We start from the raw sequence: 20,996 nt of genomic DNA on the forward strand, positions 1-20,996 counted from the left end.
GGATAGTGTCTTATCTTGCTGTTGAGAGCTATCCCTTGCCCCCTTGAGTGTGTATCCCAGATAAGATATCTCAGTCTGGCAGAGTTGAGTTTTCTTCACTAATACACAGTATCTTAAATCTCTCAAAGTTTTGAGCAGTTCCTTAGTGGCAGCTTTGCAGGCTTCCAATGTTGCTATCAGGAGATTGTTTACATATGGTAATGAAAGACACACACACACACACACACACACACACACACGGTGCAGGGAGACTCTCACTCAAGTCTCGGGATAACACAACCCCCCAGTAACTCACGAGAGACCTTCCTTGTTGCAATCACATGAGGTTTATTGACAGGACAGGAACCAGTGCACAGGGGCCAAGACTCATAACCCACGCAGGGGAAGAGTTCGACCCCGAGTAACTGGGAGGAGTTTTTAAGGGAAGAAACCATAGCCCAGTAATCCGAAGGGGGGTAGGGAGGGCATCATAGAAAATTCTGAAAATACCAGTGATGATCACAAGGGGGCAACTCCCTGGTTCTCAAGATTATTCTCAAGATTACAATCTAACTTTATCTTCAGCTAGTTCCTGAAACAGAGTCACTGAACCGGCTAATCCTAGATTTCTGATTTTTCCCTCTCTGCTTAGATTTTTGGCTCTATTTTTTCCTGCCTGGAGGGGGGAGGGTATGGATTTATCCAGGTCTTTCAGTAATAGGCTGATATTGGGTAGGTCTGTTGGTACTCACCCAAGTCTTCATAAAGTGTTCCATCAAAGACGGTGGGAGAGTTTTTGAACCCGAGGGGTAGTTGTGTCCAAGACAACTGTCCATTGAATCCATCTTGGTTAATAAATCTCTTCCCAGTGGTGGGTACGGACATTCAGGGAGAGCCCTGAAAGAGTGGGTTACCCAGACCTTTTCATGTCTACCGATCTTCGGGTAGTCCATGAAGTCCTCCAGTTCATCCCTGTGGACCCTTGTCCCCAGGACTGCTTTGGGGACATTTGGCCCAAGGATGGAGTGCTATGCTCTGGTGTCTACCAGAAAATCTATGGGTTTCCCCTCCACCTCAGGGTTAACCAAGGTTTTAGGAGGGGCTCTGAGCCCTGTACCCTTCCATCAGTCACTCATTGCTTCCCGTTCTAATGTCCCTAGTGGCTCTGCTTTTGAGCCCTGTCATTCAGAACATCCATTTTTCCTGTCACCCAATTTCCACAGTTGGGCCTATTGTCTGGCCTTGTCTTCCCTCCCTGCTTTGAGCTTCCAAAAGCCAATTTACTTGCCTGCTTTTTAGCTTCAGGATCACCTGATGCAGCCAAGAGGACCTTGGTGAGTCCCTGTGTCTGCTTATCTAAAGTTTTGGTTAGCCCTCTGGTCTATCTTTCTTCTGGGGTCTCTCTGTTATTAAACACTTTATGCAACCACAATGAGTTCAGCTGAGCTCTTACCTTCAAACCCTTGTAGCCTTTGTAACTTACAGCGAAGGTCTGATCTAGTCTCTGGTACGTCTGGATCCAAGGGTATACAGGTCTTATAGGCATCTATCAGTCTTTCCAAGAGGGCTCCTGGCATTTCATCGGGTCTCTGGTGCCCCTGACTTACTTTAGACAAATTTGTGGGCTGCCTCAGGGGCAGCCTAAGGACCCCCTCACATTAGCTTATCTCCCGGCTGGTGGCAAGCCCCTTTTGTTGCAGGAGTGACCTGCTGTACTGTCCCAGCACAGCCAGAGCCTCCAAATCATACAAATACAGGTGGACCAAAGATGTCTCTTGACCCACGTGGGCACAGGTGCCAAAACTGCATCCCCTTGGCACAGCCTGGCCAGCTTCAGGGTCAGTTTAGCTCCAGCTCTCCAGAAAGCAAGAACAAAGAACACAAGAATGCAAAGACACTGAGGTACACAGAGTGTTCACACTTACCAGCCAGCTGGAGTTTCAAACTGTCCACATCAGGAGTCTTGGGGGAGACTCCCCAGTCAGGGAACCATATTAGGGTCCAGAGAAGTCCCTGAAAGACCACCAATCAGGATGCAAGCAGCAAAAGCCTTTATTATACCATATGCTTGTGGGGGTCTCACACCTATACAAATTGGCGATGACCCCGAGAGAGATGTGTGAACGCCTTTTAGGCACAGCTATAGGAATTTTAAAAGCAGTGTGACTATTCTATGTAGGATTGGCTTACACAAGTGACAATCACATTAGTTCACTTCTGATTGGATAGAGCTAGTAGGGGTGGTCTACACAGCTATGGCTTCTATTCTTGGCAAGTCTGGACAAACGCTTTATTCTTATTTGATTATCACCTGTGGGGGTGGAGGGCTGTTGGGCCAGGTGTTTGTGCCTCACCCAGTATCAGGGGCTTTGGTGATTGATTTGTGATTGGTGATTTGTTTGTGAACTGAGGCCTAGTTCTTTGTAACTGGGTGTTTCTCTCCTGCCCACCAGTTCCTGGCCACTCTGAGGCTTAATATTAATCACAAACTGTTTGGCCTATTAACTCTGACTTATTCTTAACTAGCTCTTACAACTTAACCTATTTCTATTATTCTGTATTTTACCACTAAGCTCAAGGCTTGTCTTGCTTCCCCAGAGGTTGCTGGTGTCTCCCTGACTCCACCTTCCTTTTCCCTTTATCTTTGCTGGGACTTCCTGTCTGGCTCTATTCTGCCTCGCTATTAACCCATGGTAATAGAACATATTCACAGCATACAGAAGGGCACCCCACATCAGTCTTTAACTGAGTTATAAGAGGCCTGCCATGATATTTATCTGGCTCTCTCACCCCACCCTCTACTGGGAATTTCCCAGCCCAGAGGCTGGGCTGTTCTTCCCCCAGAGGGTCTTTATCTACTCCAGCCATTTTGGTTACCCCACACACACACCTTTTATTAACCTTTTGCCTTCTTGGCTGCCATACCCGGTTCCCCTCTCTCCCATCTTCCTTCCCCTCTCCCTCTCCTCATAGGGCTCAGGGTCGTGTCCACTCTGAACTCTCCCAGATGTGAGGCAAAGCCTTGTATCTACAATAAAGTTTCTCTTCCACCATACCTAGGAGCAATCATGTCCTTCCCTTTTTACTTTTTGTTCATTCAAAATGTTACTTCAGTAACCTGAGACTGGGCTGTCTGTCAGTCCCCAGAAGGAACTTGCTCCACCTACAGGCCGTTCTATAAATGTTCCCCGACTCCGGCCTCCCCGGGCGGTTCATCCGGTCCATCTACCTATTATCCCTGTTATTGAAGACAGGCGTTTGCATTCCCTTGCCAGCGTGGTACTCACTAAGTAGACCAGGCTGGTCTTAAACTGTTCTTTGGTCTCCTCCTGTGGAGTGCTGGGAGAGCTGCATGGAAGAGGCCCTCCACAGGGCCTAAGGACCTGACGTGATTGTCTCCCTGACCGGCTTTTGCCTGTTCTTTAATGCTCACCATCCCTGTGCTGAAATTCTCTGCCTCTTGCAGGTAATCTGCCGGACATGACTCTGCTTCTTTGACACATTCAAGAGTTCTCCCTCTAGGGCTGGAGTGGACCCTGGTTTGCTTCCCAGAATCCTCTTGGAAGTTCACAAATGACTGTAACTCCAGTTTCAGGGGACCCATCATCCTCTCCTGGCCTCCATGATGTGCAGACAAACATGCAGGAAAAACACCCTTAAGCATAAAATAAGGGGGGAATTAAAGGCCATTATCAGCAGTCTGTAAGGTCTCAGAAAGACTGAACAAATAACTAACTGAGGTACTGAGGTGCCTACTAATTTTTTTTTTTTTTGAGCCTGTCCTGGCACTAGCTCTTGTAGACCAGGCTGGCCTTGAACTCACAGAGATCCGCCTGCCTCTGCCCCCGAGTGCTGGGATTAAAGGCTACTAATGTTCTAAAGCAGTCACTGGATAGCCGCTCAGTACCTGCGGCTTTTCTCAGTACTTTTCACCCCGCCCTCTTTCCCTAGACCCCTTCCTCCCAGGAGCTAGACTGAGGAAGGCATGGACCAGGTGTATTAGGCAGGTAGCCAGTTTGTTGGCAGCCAGACAACAGAGGACAGACAGGGAGTGGAGCCTAGCAATAAAGCCGTAAACCCTGCCCCAGATGATCCACTTCTTCTGAGAAGCATCTACTTCCTAAAGATTCTTTACAACACGACCAACCCTGGCAAGCCATCCTTCACACACGGGAGCCTATAGTTGATGCTGTTTTACATTCAAACCACAACAAACCCTAAAATGTTCTCTAAATAGCCTCAAGTCATTTATAGGAAATTAGGTAACTACATAAGTGAGCCTTGGTTAATAGCCATGCACGTGAACTGGTAAGAATTGTGTTCATCGACTGGAGAGATGGCTCAGCAGTGAAGGGTACTGTTGCTCTTGCAGAAGACTTGGGTCCACTTTGTGGCATCCATAAGGTGGGACACAACCATCCTTAGCTCCAGTTCCAGGGCATCTGGCACCCTCTTTTGGCCTCTGAAGGTACTGTACACAGATAGTGCTTAGGCAGGCAAAGATTCACACATTAAAAAAAGAATAACTAGAAATAATAAGAAGGAAGAATTGTATTCAGCATACTATGAAGGAGGAAAACCAGCCATCAGACTGAAAACTAACTACTTCTGGACTGGCTGCTTTTGTCCTCAGTGTCAAACCTGGGGGGGGGGGGGGCAGTGACTAACACCACTGGTATCTGGTGGGCGGTGGTGAATGAGGGAGGGGCTGATCACACTCGTAAGAATGATATATGATCACTACTTGTTTAGGTTTCTTTTTGTGACTTCTTTTAAAAACCTTCTCATTTTAATTGTTTGGACTGGAATGTGCTACACATCCCCCCATTATGTTTCTTAGTCCTCAGCTGAGTATTGTTTCAAAAGCCAAACAAGGGGCTGGAGAGATGGCTCAGCAGTTAAGAGCCCTGGCCGTTTTTTCAGACAACTGGAGTTGTATTCCCAACACCGACAGAGCAGCTCATAACCATCTGTAGCTCCAGTTCAAGGAGATCTGATGTCTTCTTCTGACCTCCTTGGACACCAGGCACATAGGTGGTACACAGGCATACATGCAGGCAAAACACTCATATGCATACAATAAATCTTTTTAAAGAAAAATAACGGTAAAAAGCCACTTTCAAAAATGTTCCCCCAGCACCTCTCAGGTTATGCCTGGTAATTGCTCTGTTGTGCACCGAAAGGCTATGTGTATGTGTTGGTTTCATTGTATGCCCCCTCATGGAATTAAAACTCTATTTAACTGGCAATCAAAAGAGAAACCGAGGGTTTAAAAGCCCCAAAGGGAGTGGCACTTATTTCCTCCTTGTTGGAGGAAGCAGCCGGGAAATGAACAAGCAGTCTCAGCCTACACACAACCTCACAGCAAACTCCCTAGTCTTACCGTCTTTCCATCCCTTCTCCCTTCTGTAATGTTTCCTAGGCAGGAAAGTCGAAGTCAACTGAAAACAGTGGCTTTACTCGAGGTGCCTTCAACAGCAAAGGTGGGTCCAATCTCTGATAATTAGTCAATTTGTCTTATCCCCAGTGTCCGTTTATTACAGAAAAACTAACATTAGAAAGAGTGTTCTCAATATTAACACATACAACTCAGTAATATTTTAAAGATTTACTTGTTCATTATGTATACATTTTTTTCTGCCTGCATGTATGCCTGCAAGCCAGAGGAGGGCACCAGATCTCATTATAGAGAGTTGCTGGGAACTGAACTCAGGACCTCTGGAAGAGCAATCAGTGCTCTTACCTCTGAATCCTCTCTTCAGCCTCAGAACTCATTAAGAGTGATTCTAGATTTTAGCAGTGAGTGTTTTAACTGCTAAACCTGCCCCATGTCCAGAGAGAGATGGAGACTTCTAACGCATTTCAGCAAGAACAGTCCTTGTTTAGTATCTCCCACCGTGGAAAAGACCGGCACACGGAGAAGTCATACGCTTGTATGAGATGCTCCTCATGCATGTTGCAAGTTTATTTTAAACCATCTGATTTATGCTCCAAAGTAATCACAATTTAATATTGGCTCAATAGAAGACTGTTAACTAAGAAGAAATTAACTATGTGTTTAAAGTTGTTATGTTCACGTCCTTAAATTTGAATGTCAGAATTCAAACCATCTCTGAAATGTGTGAATGTCTCTTTTAATATACTGATTACAAAGCAAAAAACAAGTACTCAGTAAGCATCACAATAACACCATCACATTTATAGGTGTGATCTGCTTCCCACTTTCAGTTTGCTGGTTCAGGTATTGCTCCCATTGTGTGTGAATGATTTTACTGCTTCTCAGCTACCAAAATAGTCTTGAGCCCATTGTCTATGCTCTTCGCCAGCTGACTCTGAAAATATTCCAGTAGAGGGCAGCAGAGCACCGTGAGTGGAAAGCATTGGGTTTCTGTCTTGAAAGCTCCTTCCCAGGTTTCTGCAATGTGAGCCTGGTTTTTCCAGCATCTCCTCCCTTAGCATCAGAAGCAGCTGTAGCATCCAGCATCTACAGAACACAGCAAGACTAGCAAGCAGCAGCTTTCTCAGGTGCCCTTCTGAGGTTTTATTCTGGAATGGCCCACTGTGAATAGGTTTTTGTTGAACTCTACTATAGCAGAAGTACCTTGAGGCCCTTGTTATCCCCTCCCTAGCAAGGCAAAACCTCAGCCTCTCTTGTTTCCCCAAAGATGACTATGATGTTTAATCTTCATCGTCAACTTGAGTGGATTTAGAGTCATCTGAGAGGCACACTTTTGGACATGTCTTCAAGGGCATTTGCAGAGAGGTTGAACTAAAGGGAGGGGGCACCACACCACAGGCTGTGGCCCCAGACTGAATAAAAGGGGAAGAGAATGGCTGGAGAGATGGCTCAGCGGCTAAGAGCATTGCCTGCTCTTCCAAAGGTCCTCAGTTCAATTTCCAGCAACCACATGATGGGTCACAACCATCTGTAATGAGGTCTAGTGCCCTCTTCTGGCCTGTAGGCATACAGACAGACAGACCGTTGTATACATAATAAATAAATAAAAACATAAAAGGGGGGGGGGGAGAAAAGGCCTGTGAGCACTGCACTCCCGATCTGCAGGCCATGGACAGGCAGCCTCACATCCTGATGTCCTGGAACTGCTCATCATCCTCCCCCCCTGCCAGGACAGGCTGCTCCTTCCCACTGTGAGCCGAAACAAACCCTTTCTTCTAGGTTGTGCTTGTCCTATAGTTTGTTGCAGCAACAAGAAAAAGTAATTAATAAACCGACAATCATTTTTCTGAACTCCAGTTCCAATGTCTGGATAAATTTGGTTTAATTTTACTATTAATCTTCCAAAGTGCATTTTTCATCCATACATTGTTCAAGATTCGTTGCAGGTCTGTACACTAGGATCTAAGATGGAGAAACATCATTTGAATCTTGTTGGTTGTCATGACAGAGGGAGAAGTAGTGGATGGCTCATAAAGATTTTGTCCAGAATCAACAAAAACTGTTGGGAGCAGTCAACCCCCAGATCCTGGATTTCTTGTAAACAACTTGTTTTCCTCTGCTCTGAGACAGCCTGCATCTGCTCTGATCCTGAGACCCTCAGGAGTTCCTGATGGCAGGGGAGTGGTTTCTGGTGCGTTTGGCTGGGGCGTGGCTCTCAGTTAAGGATCCCTATATAAGCTGCCCCTGGACACAATAAAGGGGGCATTCTGGGGGCATTTCTGTTTCAAGGACAACCTGTGTCTCTGTCTCTGTCTGTCTCTGTGTGTTTAATCTCCAGCCCTGGTGGCACACAGAGCACAGATGGGCGTGGTGCACCGCAAAAACAATTCCATTCACAGGTTTTTGCCAAGGTAACACATGGCTACGCATAAATCAACAGTTTGAAGTTAGCCTTAGCTATGCATCTATAGTGTGTTGATGTATTCCTTTAATTCCAGCACTCAGATGGCAGAGGCAGGTAGATCTCTGTGCAATTGAGGCAAGTCTGGTCTACATAGTGAGTGCAAGGCCAGGCAGGTCTACAAAGTGAGATCCTGCCGAGAGAGACAGAGAGAGAGAGAGAGAGAGAGAGAGAGAGAGAGCGAGAGAGAGAGAGTCAGAGAGAGAAAGACACAGAGAGAGAGACAGAGGAGAGAGAAAGAATGCATAAAACTCACTTGTAAAACTATTTTAATAAATAAAACCCTTTAAAATGTCTCAATGACTGGCATAGACACAGATATCAAGAACCTGTGAAATCATTATTTCCACAGGAACCTCCTACCTGTTATTCACAGTCTCGGCAAAGCATTTCCAGTTGTCCAGGCAAGGGGCTTAGAGAAAAAAAGGTTTTCTTCTTAGTAACATAAAGCATTAACCAGAGGTAAAAACCAGGGAGAACCAACTAGTTAAGCAATGCCTACCTCCCTTTAGAACTCAGATCAAATGCAGAGATATTTTTTAAATGCATACATGTGTGGGGATGTGCACTTGTTAGGTGCCCTAGAGCCCACAAGACAGTGTTGGGTCCCCTCAAGCTGGAGTTATAGCTGGTTATGAACTCATTTCTAGACCTCTGGAAGAGTAGCAAGAGCCCTTAATCACTGAGCTGTCTTCGCAGCTCCAATGGTTTGGTTTGGTTTAGATGAGACAGTTTTGTGGCATCCAAGATGACCTCAAACTCACTATGTAACAGTCACCTCCTGAGTGCTAGGATTATAGGCATTGATGCCACAGCAGGTTTGTGCTGTCTGGGGATCAAATCCAGGGTTCTCTGCATGTTGGGCATACCCTATACCAACTGAGCTACCCCCTACCCACTTCAAACCAGTATGTTTGGATTTTTTAACACAATTCAGTCTATAGTTAATAAGATGAATTAAATATCTGTCTTTTGGGGCTAAGCCTGAATCCTTAGTAAGTGCCTGACAGCTTTTAAAATTTGTTTTTATTTCATGTGTATGGATATTTTGCCAGTTCATGCAGTGCTGTTGGAGGCCAGAAGGTGGCAGTAGATACCACAGAACAGAGTTATTTACAGACTTGAAGAAGAGTGAAGTAAAAAAGACCAATTATTGCACATGGGTGCAAAGATTTACTGATTTATTTAAAGCCCTGTGTGCATTGCTCTTTTCCTTCCTTCCTTCCTTCCTTCCTTCCTTCCTTCCTTCCTTCCTTCCTTCCTTCCTAACTTCCTTCCTTTCTTCAGACAGTAGCAGGAGGTGTGTCTGTCACTGTCCCAGAGAGCGTTATGAGGAGTTTGGCCACTACAGTCTCTGTGGTATTGTCACCATGGCTGTTAGTATCAGAGCTTGGTGTCTGGCAGTTCCAATACCCGAGTCCTGGCTTGGAACCACAATAAGCCAACTGAAGAGACACATACAGAAAAGCAGAGAAAGGAGATGTATTGTGTGGCCACATTGAGAAGGGCACAGATATCCAATTTCCACTAAGGCTCCAGATCACTGTACCTCAGACATATGCAGAAATGTGTTTAGAAGCTTGAGTGGCAATGATTTAATATGGTTGTCAACCTCTTCTAGTCTGATAGCCACCCTGTCACTTTCTTTGTTTCATTTCTACTGTGGAAATGAAACACGTGTGAGCTTAGTGGTTCTCTTTTCCAGATGTCCCCACCTTCACTAAAGACCAGGTGTTTCTCCTGTGATTAGTTTCCCATGAGTCCTGTGAAGGCTCCTGCCCACAGGAGTCTCTGTGACACCAACAAGTGAGTTCTCACACGTTCTCACCTCTTGACTTCCATTGATTCTGAGTTAAATCTTCTATTCTTTCTCCAGTATTTGAGAGGAACCAGGTTGTAGGAATTGCAGAGAGATGATCTCTTACCTTGGCTAAAATCTTGTTGGAATCCATGTTCTCTGATAATCCAGTTTCTCCCCGCCCTTGGCTCTATCAAGGTCAGCATAGGTTCAAACCCAAATCCATTGATTTCGGAGAAGTTAAGGCCCACACTGCTCTTGTTGAGTTCCATCGCCAACACCTGAGGCAGACAGCTCCTAAGCATCTGTAACTCAGGCTACAGATGGTCTGGTGCCCATTTCTGGCTTCAGAGATTCCACCCCCACAAGCACATACCCATACACAGACACATTTGTACACATAACTTTGTAAATTTTATTTTAGGTGTATCTGCTGGGAGCCGTCCCTAGGGTGGACAGGTCCCCACAGAGGATGTAAGGAGTTGGCGAGGGAGGGAGGGAGCCGGGCCATGATGGTCGGGAGAATCTTGTAGCCTGACTGAGTGGCAGCCAGAGTGCTTCTTCATTCATACAGAGTTTAGTAAGCACGGATACATTCATGCTGTTCCCAAACACTGATTATATCACCTTTGGTTTTGGACGTGTGTTTCATTTCCTCTTGCTCATCTTTTAGACATCAATAAAAATCTATGACAGAACAGAGTTATCATTCCCAATAATTTTTCCTCAAGCTTTGACATCATTGATAAACAGAGTTATCATTTTTACTCACTAGCCCCATAACCCAATTTTTAAGAATCTAGAGACATATGATAAGTTGTTCTCAGGCTGGTGGCATTTGTGGCTACAAGGACATTTGACCAAACCATCTTCAAGCCATCCTGAGCATGCTGCTATGTCCCAAGCAGGGTATTATTAACTCTTAACCATCAGAGTGCCCAAGAAATAACCTCAGGCCAAAGCTGCTGCAGTTATTATTCAAATTCTGGCATAATACAATGTTTATATTTTGTATCTTATAGAATACTTGTATCATCTTTCTACATTATTTTTTGGCAATTAGTATAGGTTTCTGTATAGGACAGAGGCAATTTCAGCTCATCTAACTTTGTTGCTGTCTATGCCATGTAAGAGGCGAGAGAGAGAGAGAGAGAGAGAGAGAGAGAGAGAGAGAGAGAGAGAGACTGGGTTTTTCTGTAGCTTTGGAGCCTGTCCTGGAACTAGCTCTTATAGACCAGGCTGGCCCCGAGTTCACAGAGATCTGAGTGCCTCTGCCTCATGAGTGCTGGATTAAAGGTGTGTGCCACCACTGCCCGGCTTAAGTTACTCTGTTTTGATTATCTTGTTCCTGAGTAAGTATAAGGACAGATGTTTCAAAAATATCTCATAGCTTCATAAAGAGATCTCTGGCTTCTTTAAGTGTGTCATGACCTCCAATGCATAAGGAAGACCGTTAGGTAGATAAGGTATCTCCCTAAAGCAGGGGAGTTGTATGCTCAGGACTGTGCTGGGGAAGCTTAGAAAGAGCATTCCTGGGAGAAGGAATAAATGATTTATAAGAAAATTTCTATCAAGCCGGGCTGTGGTGGCGCACTCCTTAAATCCCAGCACTTGGGAGGCAGAGGCAGGCGGATCTCTGGGAGTTCGAGGTCAGCCTGGTCTACAAGAGCTAGTTCCGGGACAGGCACCAAAGCTACAGAGAAACCCTTTCTCGAAAAACCAAAAAAAAAAAAAAGAAAGAAGAAAGAAAATTTCTATCGATCCAATATTCCCAAATTGTACAAATATTAAAGGTCTCCCAAGTATGCAACAGGTGGAGGTGAAAACCAAGGTGGCATGGCGGCCGTCATGTGACTCAGCTTTGCTGGATCTTTGCCAAACAGCTGTGCTGGCTTTATGACTTCTGCCGTTCCCATCACATATGGCTGTGCCGTGGATCAGTGCTTTCCTGTGTGTATGTCTGCACACCACATGGTTTCAGTGCTGTCAGAGGCGAGAGGAGAGCTTTGGATGCTCTGGAATTGGAGTTGTAGGTAGTATGAGCCACCATGTGGGTGCTGGGAATCAGTCTCAGGTCCCCTGGAAGAGCAGGCAGTGGTTTTAACCACTGAGCCATGTTTCTAGGCTGTGTGCATAACTGAAAACAGATGTTTAAGAAGAGAAGATACAAAGTTTAATTTCATTTGGTTGAAACTGCAATCCCTAAGTGAGGGAATAGCTTTCCTGGAGGGGTAGAGTGTAGCTCAGGAGGGCCAGCTATGGGAGAGGAGGGAAGGAGGGCAGCTCTGTGAGGAAATTCAGATCCTGAGCCGTAGGAAGCTAAGGATACCAGACCAAAAGGAGCCAACCTGGAGTCAGCCTGGAGCTCTCAAAGGTCCTGTCTGTGCCTCACCAATAAGGAGTAACCAAGTAGTGTTTCCTGAGTGCCTAGCAACAGGCGCTGTCAGAGGTCCTGATTGTGCCTAGCCAATGAGAGACAAGCTTGAAATGTCAGCTGTCAATGGGTCAACGCCTGGGTGCAGGGAGTGTAAATAAGGAACTTCTGAGTCTGCTGTAAATTTTCTACCTGGCTCCCAGCATCTGTGGTCATTGATGCCTTTTCACCCCCTCCCCCATGGAAGACATTAGGACCCAGCAATACTGAGCTCAGGGTGAGGATCTGGTGTTGCAACTGTCACAGACGCACCGGACTGAGGCTTAATTCATGCAGATGTTGCCTAGTGTGGAGAGTTAGGTTCCTCATTGATTACAGATCTAACTGACACCTATTGAGCTGCGGTTCCTTGTAGCAATGATGAGAAAACTGCCAATGGGAAAAAACTGCCATCCAGTCCTGAGCAGATGTGTGATATGGAGAGGAAGAGTGTGGGTCTCCTGCTCCTGGCTGACCCTCATGCGCTGGGATCTCAGGGAGCAGAGGAGCTCCAGGGTGCAGCATTTCAGGGCAGTGGTGTGGAGACTGTGCTGGAGGGCAGCTCAGCTTCTTTCCTGTCCATTAAAGCAATAGGGTCAGTTTATATAGCTCTCGTCAGGGGAGAGGACTAAAGAAGGGAGGAGACGCACCGAATCTGCATAAGCGGACCTGACTGAAGACAGGCAAATGTTGATGCTGCACTAATTCAATACCAAGGGCTCCAGAGGAAGTGCAGTGAGGAAGTACCATAGTGGAGGCAGGGACTTTCCAGGCATGTCAGCCAGCCCACCAGTCCCATGATTTCTGAGGAGCCAGCTCTCTGGTATGGAAGAAGAAACTGCACTGACTTCATCGTTTCATGGCCTTATCTCTACCACGTGGAAAGGGCCTAGCCCTGATTTGGGTAGGGAGTGGTCCTGCTCCTGCCTTGCTCCCTGAGAGATGTTCAGGGTCAGAGCAACGCTCTGCTGTCCCTCATCTGGCCTGGGAGCCCACGGAAGAGACGACATTCTGCAGAGTCAAAATTTGGGTCTAAGGAAATGTTGCTTTGGAAAAGGAGTTCTGCTTTTGTTTCCACAGAGGATGAGAACCTGTGGATTCCTTCCGGACTAGTGTGGTTTGATGAACCAAGACCCTGCAAAAGATCTCCATGAACACCCAAAAATACTTTGCCCAACAAAAAGCAGGAAGCATTTTGGAGAGAATATATCCACATTCCCTAAGTGATTGTTTATAAATGTTTGTTTACATTTAAAGGGGGATATGATATAGAGATGAATACTTTGTATTGGTATAGATCTTGGTTTATTGATACAAATTTAAAGTCAATTTTGTTATAGATATATTTCTGCTCTTGATTAAGGTATTGTGTTTGTGCAGTTCATTTAAAAATATAATGTATAATTAAGAAATATAGGTTAATAGACAGTCATTTATAATAGTCAAGCTTGTAGTCATATTAGTTACGTTTTCTAGATGTACAGAAATATATTTCAGATGGACAGATGTTTTTCAAACCTTTCAAAGACTAACAGAATATGGCATTTAAAATGTTTTAAGAACTTAGACTTTTCATGACAATGAGACACATCTGCTCCCGGCAGGACCAATCTCCTTCAAGAGGATGATGGGCATTGAAGAAGCTCCTTATGGAGTTGTCTAGCCATTTGGACAAGAAACTGTTCTTCCTGGACTTCTTGATATTAGTTTCTATGAACTGGACATGCAGGGCCCACAGAAAAATGGCTGCTGAACTTGCATAAAGGTGAGACAGTCTTTCATGGCTCCTACTTCATGAGAGAACTGCCAGACGGTTTCCGGGACACAGAAGAAAGCAACTGATGAACTTTGCCAGTACAAGGCGTAAGAGATCTTTAGATTTCCTGCTTCATGGAGAAGTCTGCCATCCACATTGTGACTGGAGGAGGAGGATGGATGTTACAATGGTACAGAAGAAATCTGGGTGACTGTCCAGGCAGTGAGATGTCTCTGTCACTTCTAGATTTTTAGAAGTTGTTTACAATGCACCGCCTGTTCACTTAGGTAATATTATATACTTTGGGATCTTTGATGGAGTTGAAGAATAGATAATTATAGTTTTCCTTAGTTATGATAAAAGATAAAGTAGATATTAATATAACTGTAGTTCTTGATTGATACCTGATTTTTTATATGTAATTTTACTACATTAAAGTTAAAAACCTTCCCTTTTATTTACACAGAAAAGGGGAGGTGATGTGGGATTCCCCTCTGTATGCTGTGAATATGCTTTATTCCCATTGGTTAATAAAGAAGCTACTTTGGGTCTATTGCAGCGCAGAATGGGGCAAGGCGGGGATTCAAAGCAGATCGAGGAGGAGAGAGTAGGCAGAGTCAGAGAGATGCCATGTATCTGCAGAAGAAGACAGACACCGGAACTTTACCCAGTAAGCCACAGCCACATGGCGATACACAGATTAACAGAAATGGGTTAACTTAAGATATAAGAGCTAACCTGGAATATACCTAAACTAACAGGCAAAGCAGCATTTTTTTAAAATTATTTATTTATTATATATACACTTTCCAGGATACAGTGCCAGATCTCATTACAGATGGTTGTGAGCCACCATGTGGTTGCTGGGAATTGAACTCAGGACCTCTGGAAGAGCAGCTAGTGCTTTTAATCTCTGAGCCATCTCTCCAGCTCCCCAAAGCAGCATTTTAAATAATACAGTTTCTGTGTTGTTATTTCAGGTCTGAGGGACTGGGAATGAATGAGGAGCATCTGCCAACATTCCCCATCAGGCGTGTCTGCAGCTCCTCAAGTCCCACCCTGCCCTAGACACAGGTATGTGGTCATGTGACTTGCTCCATGCAACAGCTCCAAACTCTGCCACCAAGATAAGATCATAACTAAGGTGTGATGGCTCTGTGGACACAGGTGAGGCAGGGGAGGCCACATCGATATAGGATTCAAAAACAGTGTATTAGGAAGGACACCTGGGGCCTAAATTTGAGAGATGGGAAATGGGAGTCATTACATTCCCTAGCAGGGTAATATCATGTGCGTATAAAATCTCCCACAGATGTTCAGAGTATTGTACTCTATGCCTGGTTTAGGGGTCTGTGGAGGGATTAGCCTGGTTTCATGAGAAAACGCCCATTCTAATTTCCTTGCCGCCCCCAGGCTCCTGTGGGATAAGAGCACCAGGAATCCCAGTCTGACTGCAGGTGGCCTGAGCTGGAGGGGAAAGGACCGCAACATAACAGGGAGGCCATGGGAACCCAGATCAGGAACTAGAGCCTGACATTTCAGTGAAAGACATAGTTCTTCACTCTCCTTTCTTCCCTTAATTCTGTCAGACAGATCAACATCTGGGCGAAGATTCAAAAGCATGTTGTCAACAAGACAATTACGGGTATCAAGGTAAGCAACTTGTCCCCAGACACTGCTTCTTGGATACCGTGGTCCGGAGTTGGATCTGCAGTGGGGAAGCTGGGCACTGGAAATTCCCCTCCCACTAGTTAATCTTTCCATGACACGTCAAGTCTCTGTCACTCCAGCAGGGAATTCCTACAGGAGCCAGTCAGCTTCATGCTGAAGAGAGTGGCAAAGTAAATAAGGGACCACCCTGTCTTCAGTCTCTACCCATCATTCAGGAGAGAGATTCATCTAGATACGCACACTGATGAACTTGGTCAATAATATTCTAATTTTGAAAATAAAATTTAATAGCAAGATGAACTCAATGAACATGATTCTCCTATAAACATGGATGCAGCAAACTATGTGGGTTTTTTTTTTTATTTTTCAAGACAGGGTTTCTCTGTAGTTTTTGGTTCCTGTCCAAGAACTAGCTCTTGTAGACCAGGCTAGCCTTGAACTCACAGAGATTAAAGGCGTGTGCCACCACCGCCTGGCTTAGCAAACTATGTTTTTGAAGTTGGCCCGGAGGTCACAGATATCCACCTGCCTTTGTTCCAAGAGTACTGGGCTCACTGGGGACTTTCATCCTTGATACTTGACTAGGTTTAAACAGTTGTTACTTATATTCTGGAAATTAATTATGTACATGGGTATTTTGACTGCATTATGCCTATGCACTGTGAGCATACCCGAAGAAGGCATGGGGTCCCCTGGGACTGCAGTCACAGAGAGTTGTGACCAGCATTGTGGATACTAGGAATCCAAAGCAGGTTGCCTGGATGAGCAGCCAGTGCTCTTAGCTGCTAAGCTAACTCTCTAGTCCATCCCCTATTATGCCCTTAATTTCAACATTCAGGAGGAAGAGGCAGGGGATGTCTTTGAGTTCCTGACTAGCCTGATTTACACAGCAAGTTCTAGGTCAGGGAGACTTACACAGTAAGATCCTCTCTGGAAAAAAAATACTATTATCTGAAGAGGTTAATAAAAATATTCCTCCTACAGCTGCTGAGATGGCTCAGCAATGAAAAGCACTTGCAGTTCTTGCAAAGGACCAGAGTTGGATTCCCAACCCAGACATTAGACCACACGCGTTCTCCAGTACATAATTTTTAAATGAATCATCAACCTAAGTCGTGGGTCAGGACTGAGTGCAGAGCTTTCCTTATTCACGTTACAAATCTGATGTACGGCATGAGGCTGGCTGTCTTCCCTAAGAATATCCAATGGGAGTGTCAGGACACTAACTGTCTTGGAAAGATTAATAACTGCGAGAGAAATCTCCAGAACTCTGTTTCCCCCCTGCAGATCCATCTCTGTTCCCTGGTACCCTGAAACCAGTGTCTGGGGACAAGTTGCTCACCCTGAAACCTGTAATTGTCCTGTTGACAACATCCTTTTGAGTCCCAGCCCAGGTGCTGATTTGGCTGACAGAATCAAGGAAGCAAAGGAAAGCAAAGACCGATGTCTATCATTGAAGTGACCAGATCTGGTCCCTGGTCTGGGCTTGCCATGTCTTCACTGCTCTGTCAGGGTCCTTTCCTGACCAGCTCAGTCCACCTGCAATAAGCCTTGGTTTACTGGTGATCTCATCAAACAGGAGTCTGAAGGAGCCATGGAAATTAGGATGGGAGTTGGTTGCTGTGTCGGTGGTCATACAGTCCATGTCCCCAGTGAACATGGAGGAGAAGAGGCAGGAGCTGAGAAGGATAATGTGTTACTGCAGAACTCTGGTGATTCCCAGCTAAGACACTGGTATAATCTTGACACATAAGTACAATACTCTGGGAACCCATGGAGAACCTTCTAAATGATATCATATTGTCAATCTTGGGACTGAAATGGCCACTGTTTCATGTCTGTGAGACTTAGGATGTAGTTGTCTGTCCTCTATCCTTTTCTTGGCTCCTGTGAAGATGTGGCTTTCCTTTTATTGTAGTAATAGGAGCGGCGGGGCTGTGTCCCTGGCACCCCGGCCACCTGCCAGTTTATGCCCCGAAATAACAACACACAAACTGTATTCATTTAAACACAGCTTGGCCCATTATATCTAGCCTCTTCTCGGCTAACTCTCGCAGCCCATTTCCTATAATCTGTGTAGCCCACCAGGTGGCTTACCAGGGAGATTCTATCCTACGTCCATCCCGGGTCAGAGCTTCATCGTGTGTGCCTCAGAGAGCAGAGCTATTGCGTCTGCCCGGGAGAGAGCAGAGCTGTCGAGTCTGAGCTCACTTCCTCTTCCTCCCAGCATTCTGTTCTGTTTACTCCTCCCACCTATGTTTTAACCTATCAGGGCAAGCAGTTTCTTTAATTAACCAATGACCTTCCTCCATCATCCTTTACCGCATCTCTGTCCACACACACATCATGCCTTAGTTCTGATCTTATCTGGGGGACGGAGTTTGGGGCTGTGGCATTGGGTAATTCCCATGGCTATGTAGTTGTAGTTTGGCAGTGTGGGAGGTGGGAAGCAGCGGACATGCTGGGGGGAACTTGGGCTGGACAGGATGTCTCACGGGCATACGGGAGAAGATCTCCATCAAATCCGCAATCAACCTTTCCTTTTCTAGGCTCCACTTTGAAAAAGTCTGTTTCTCAGATTTACTCCTCAGCAAATGTTTTAGAATCTGCCAAGCGCCTCTCTCTCCTCCAGTTCCTGGGATCCAGCATGAAAAGCAGACAAAAATCACTACCTTTGGAATGGGAAAAAGACTTGGTTGTTAAAAGTGCTTACTGCTCTTGCAGTGGGCCTGAGTTCATTTGAGAAACTCCTCAAGGGGCCCCTCACAAACTCCTGTTCTTATAGTTCTTTGGGATTTGATGTCATCCCTTAGATTCCACAGATGCTGCCGCTTTTTTGGCATGTATAACATACACACAAATAAAGAAAGAACAAAAAAATTATGAAAAAGGTGTACTTTCTGCAAATAAAAATTTAGGGTATTTGTGAAGTTATCTTATGTGCCCTAAGTTAATTTGGATTACTCACTTTTTCTATTGCTGTGACAAATCTTTTTTTAAAAAATGAAAACAGTGCGCTCTCTGAAAATAAGACATTGGGGTAGCTGTGAAGTTGTCTTAAATGCTCTAAGTTAATTTGTATTAGCTTCTTTCTTCTGTCTCTGTGTCAAATCTCCATGATCAAAACCAAGTGAGGAGGAAAGAGTTTCTTTCATCTGACAAGCCCAGGTCACACTCCATCTCTGAGGAAGTTAGTGCAGGAACTAAGACAGGAATCTGAAAGCAGGAACTGAAGCAAAGTCCATGGAAAGGCTGCTTTAGGCTTTGAATGAAGCAGAAAGAAAAAGGAAAGCCAAGCCTGTTCCCAGGTACAGTGGAGGAGAAAGTCTATCGTAGATATAAGGGAGAACAGGGAAATCCGGAAGAGTCTGTTGAGGAGACAACCAGACTGAGCCAGACCAAGATGCCAGGCATACAAAGGGCAGATGGCAGAGACCAGGAGACCAAAATGCTTGGATTATATAAGGAAGGGCAGCTGGGGGAAGGGCATCAGGGGAGGGAAGCACAGTCTCATTCCTAGGCTGGAGAAGTTTAGAGTAGGGGAAGGGATAAGAGAGGCAGGGAGGACCCTGTAACAACTAGAAACTGAGGGACTCAGGAAGACCCTGGCAGCCAGGTCCACCTTTTGTGTGTCCAATGGACACCTCACCCTTAGCCCTGATTTGAGAATTGGGACCTAATATCCCAGCCTTTCTGCTGTTAACAAGTCTTTCCTATGACTACTTCCTGTTGATGTTGCAGTATCATTTTTGGGGGGTTGGACAGGAACGCTGAAATGCAGGCCACAACTTGAATGCATATTCTGCGGAAGCACCTGGAGCTGTGGAGTTGCTGCAGGGTCTGCAGCTGTGAAATCTGTTGGGACAGATAGACCTCGGAGAGAAGGTAAAGCTAAGGAGTTTAGTTTAGTTTTTTATCCTGGGTGTACATTTGAAACATCTAGACCCATGGTCTTGTTAGTTTGCGGAGGAGAGAGATTCCACCCTCGAGAAAAGGCAGAAGAGGAGAAGCCTTTGGCTGTTAGTAAGCAGGAATCCGTATCTGGGGGGCTTTGACTTGTGAGAGGTGGATTCAAGTCAACTCCCTGACTCTTACAAGAATTTCTTTTAACTTTATAAAAAGAGATGAATGTTTTAGATATATTAACACTATTCATGTTTATAATCTGCACTGAAATCCACATGGTAGAAAGGCAGGAGACTCAGCCTGTGAGTCATAGAAAAGCCTGGGAACTCAGAGTGCTTCTGTTAAAGTCACTAATGCTCCGATTAGAAAGAGGTATTTGTTTCAGAAGCACTTTCAAGTCTTCTCGCAGAAGACAACTAAAAGAACTTTAAAATCTCCAAAGTTAAAACCCTGAACGTTTGAAGCTCAATATCAGAATAGCACAGACAGAGGAAAAATCTAAATTATTTCTCATTTTACATGCTTGAAATCACTTTCTTACACCTTTACAAATTGTATTTACACACCTGAAAACACCTTCTTAGATCTTCATAGCTTGTATAACCTTTAAACAAACATTTTCTTTCTAACCATTGAACACAGATGGCTGGCTAATGAGAGCAGTCATTGCAAACCAAATACCTTTAAATAAAGGAATGGTAAAAAGTTTATTGAAATCTGTTTGGTGAGTTTATCTCCTTTCAGAGCCTGGTAGCAAGGTAAGCTCTCTTCCTTGTCTGGAGACCTATTAGATCCCTGGTGAGTGGGGAGCTGCATGGGAGAGTACCAGAGGCTGAGAGTCAGAGTGAGGAAGAGGGTAGGGAGGAGGAGGCACCTGGGAGGGCTGCGTCTTCTATATTGAAGTTAGAAAGTGTGGTAGCAGAGGGCTCTGTGATCTAGTCAGTCTGGAGGGTGTGGGGGAAATGCCCTCAGTTTCCTCTGCACAGGGAATAAATGCCGGTAAGCGTGTGACAAGAATTTCAATCTGGGCTTCCCCACGTGGACTGAAAAGCTTGTCAGCGAGAAAAATACAGCATATCACAGAAGAAAGGCAACCCTTATCCTTGTGATTAGAGCCTACTGGGAGAGTGAAGGAGTTCCTGGCTCACTACTGTGGCTTTTGTAGTAAAAGTAGAAAAAGCAGAGTTCCCTGGAGCCGCTTACCCAGTAGAAGGGGAGAGACAGGTGCTTAAAGCAGGTGGAGGAGAAACTGCTGCAGATCTGTACTGTGGGGGGCTTTGGGGAGACAGGGAGAGTTCCAGTTGAGGGGGCAAGTATCTTAGTGAGCAGAAAGTGGCCCCTGTGGTGAGTAACCCAGGGCATCGTAGACCCCAGGAGTCAGGGAGAGGACACTTACTGAGTAGGCAAGGAGAGATGGAGGGTTTGCTAAGGTAGAGGGAAGCAGCAGCTGTACTAGCAGACTCTAGGGTCAAATTTGTAGGGTGACAAAGTCAACAGAAAGAAATGATCCCTACAAACATTAGGAGAGCAAGGCCAGCAGCTTGGCTTGTAGCAGCTCAGTTCCTTGGGAGAGAACTCATTTAAGACACTAGATGAATGGGGAAAAAAAAAGAT

The sequence above is a fragment of the Microtus pennsylvanicus genome, chromosome 7 (genome assembly GCF_037038515.1).
Source record: "Microtus pennsylvanicus isolate mMicPen1 chromosome 7, mMicPen1.hap1, whole genome shotgun sequence".
Lineage (NCBI taxonomy): Eukaryota > Metazoa > Chordata > Mammalia > Rodentia > Cricetidae > Microtus > Microtus pennsylvanicus.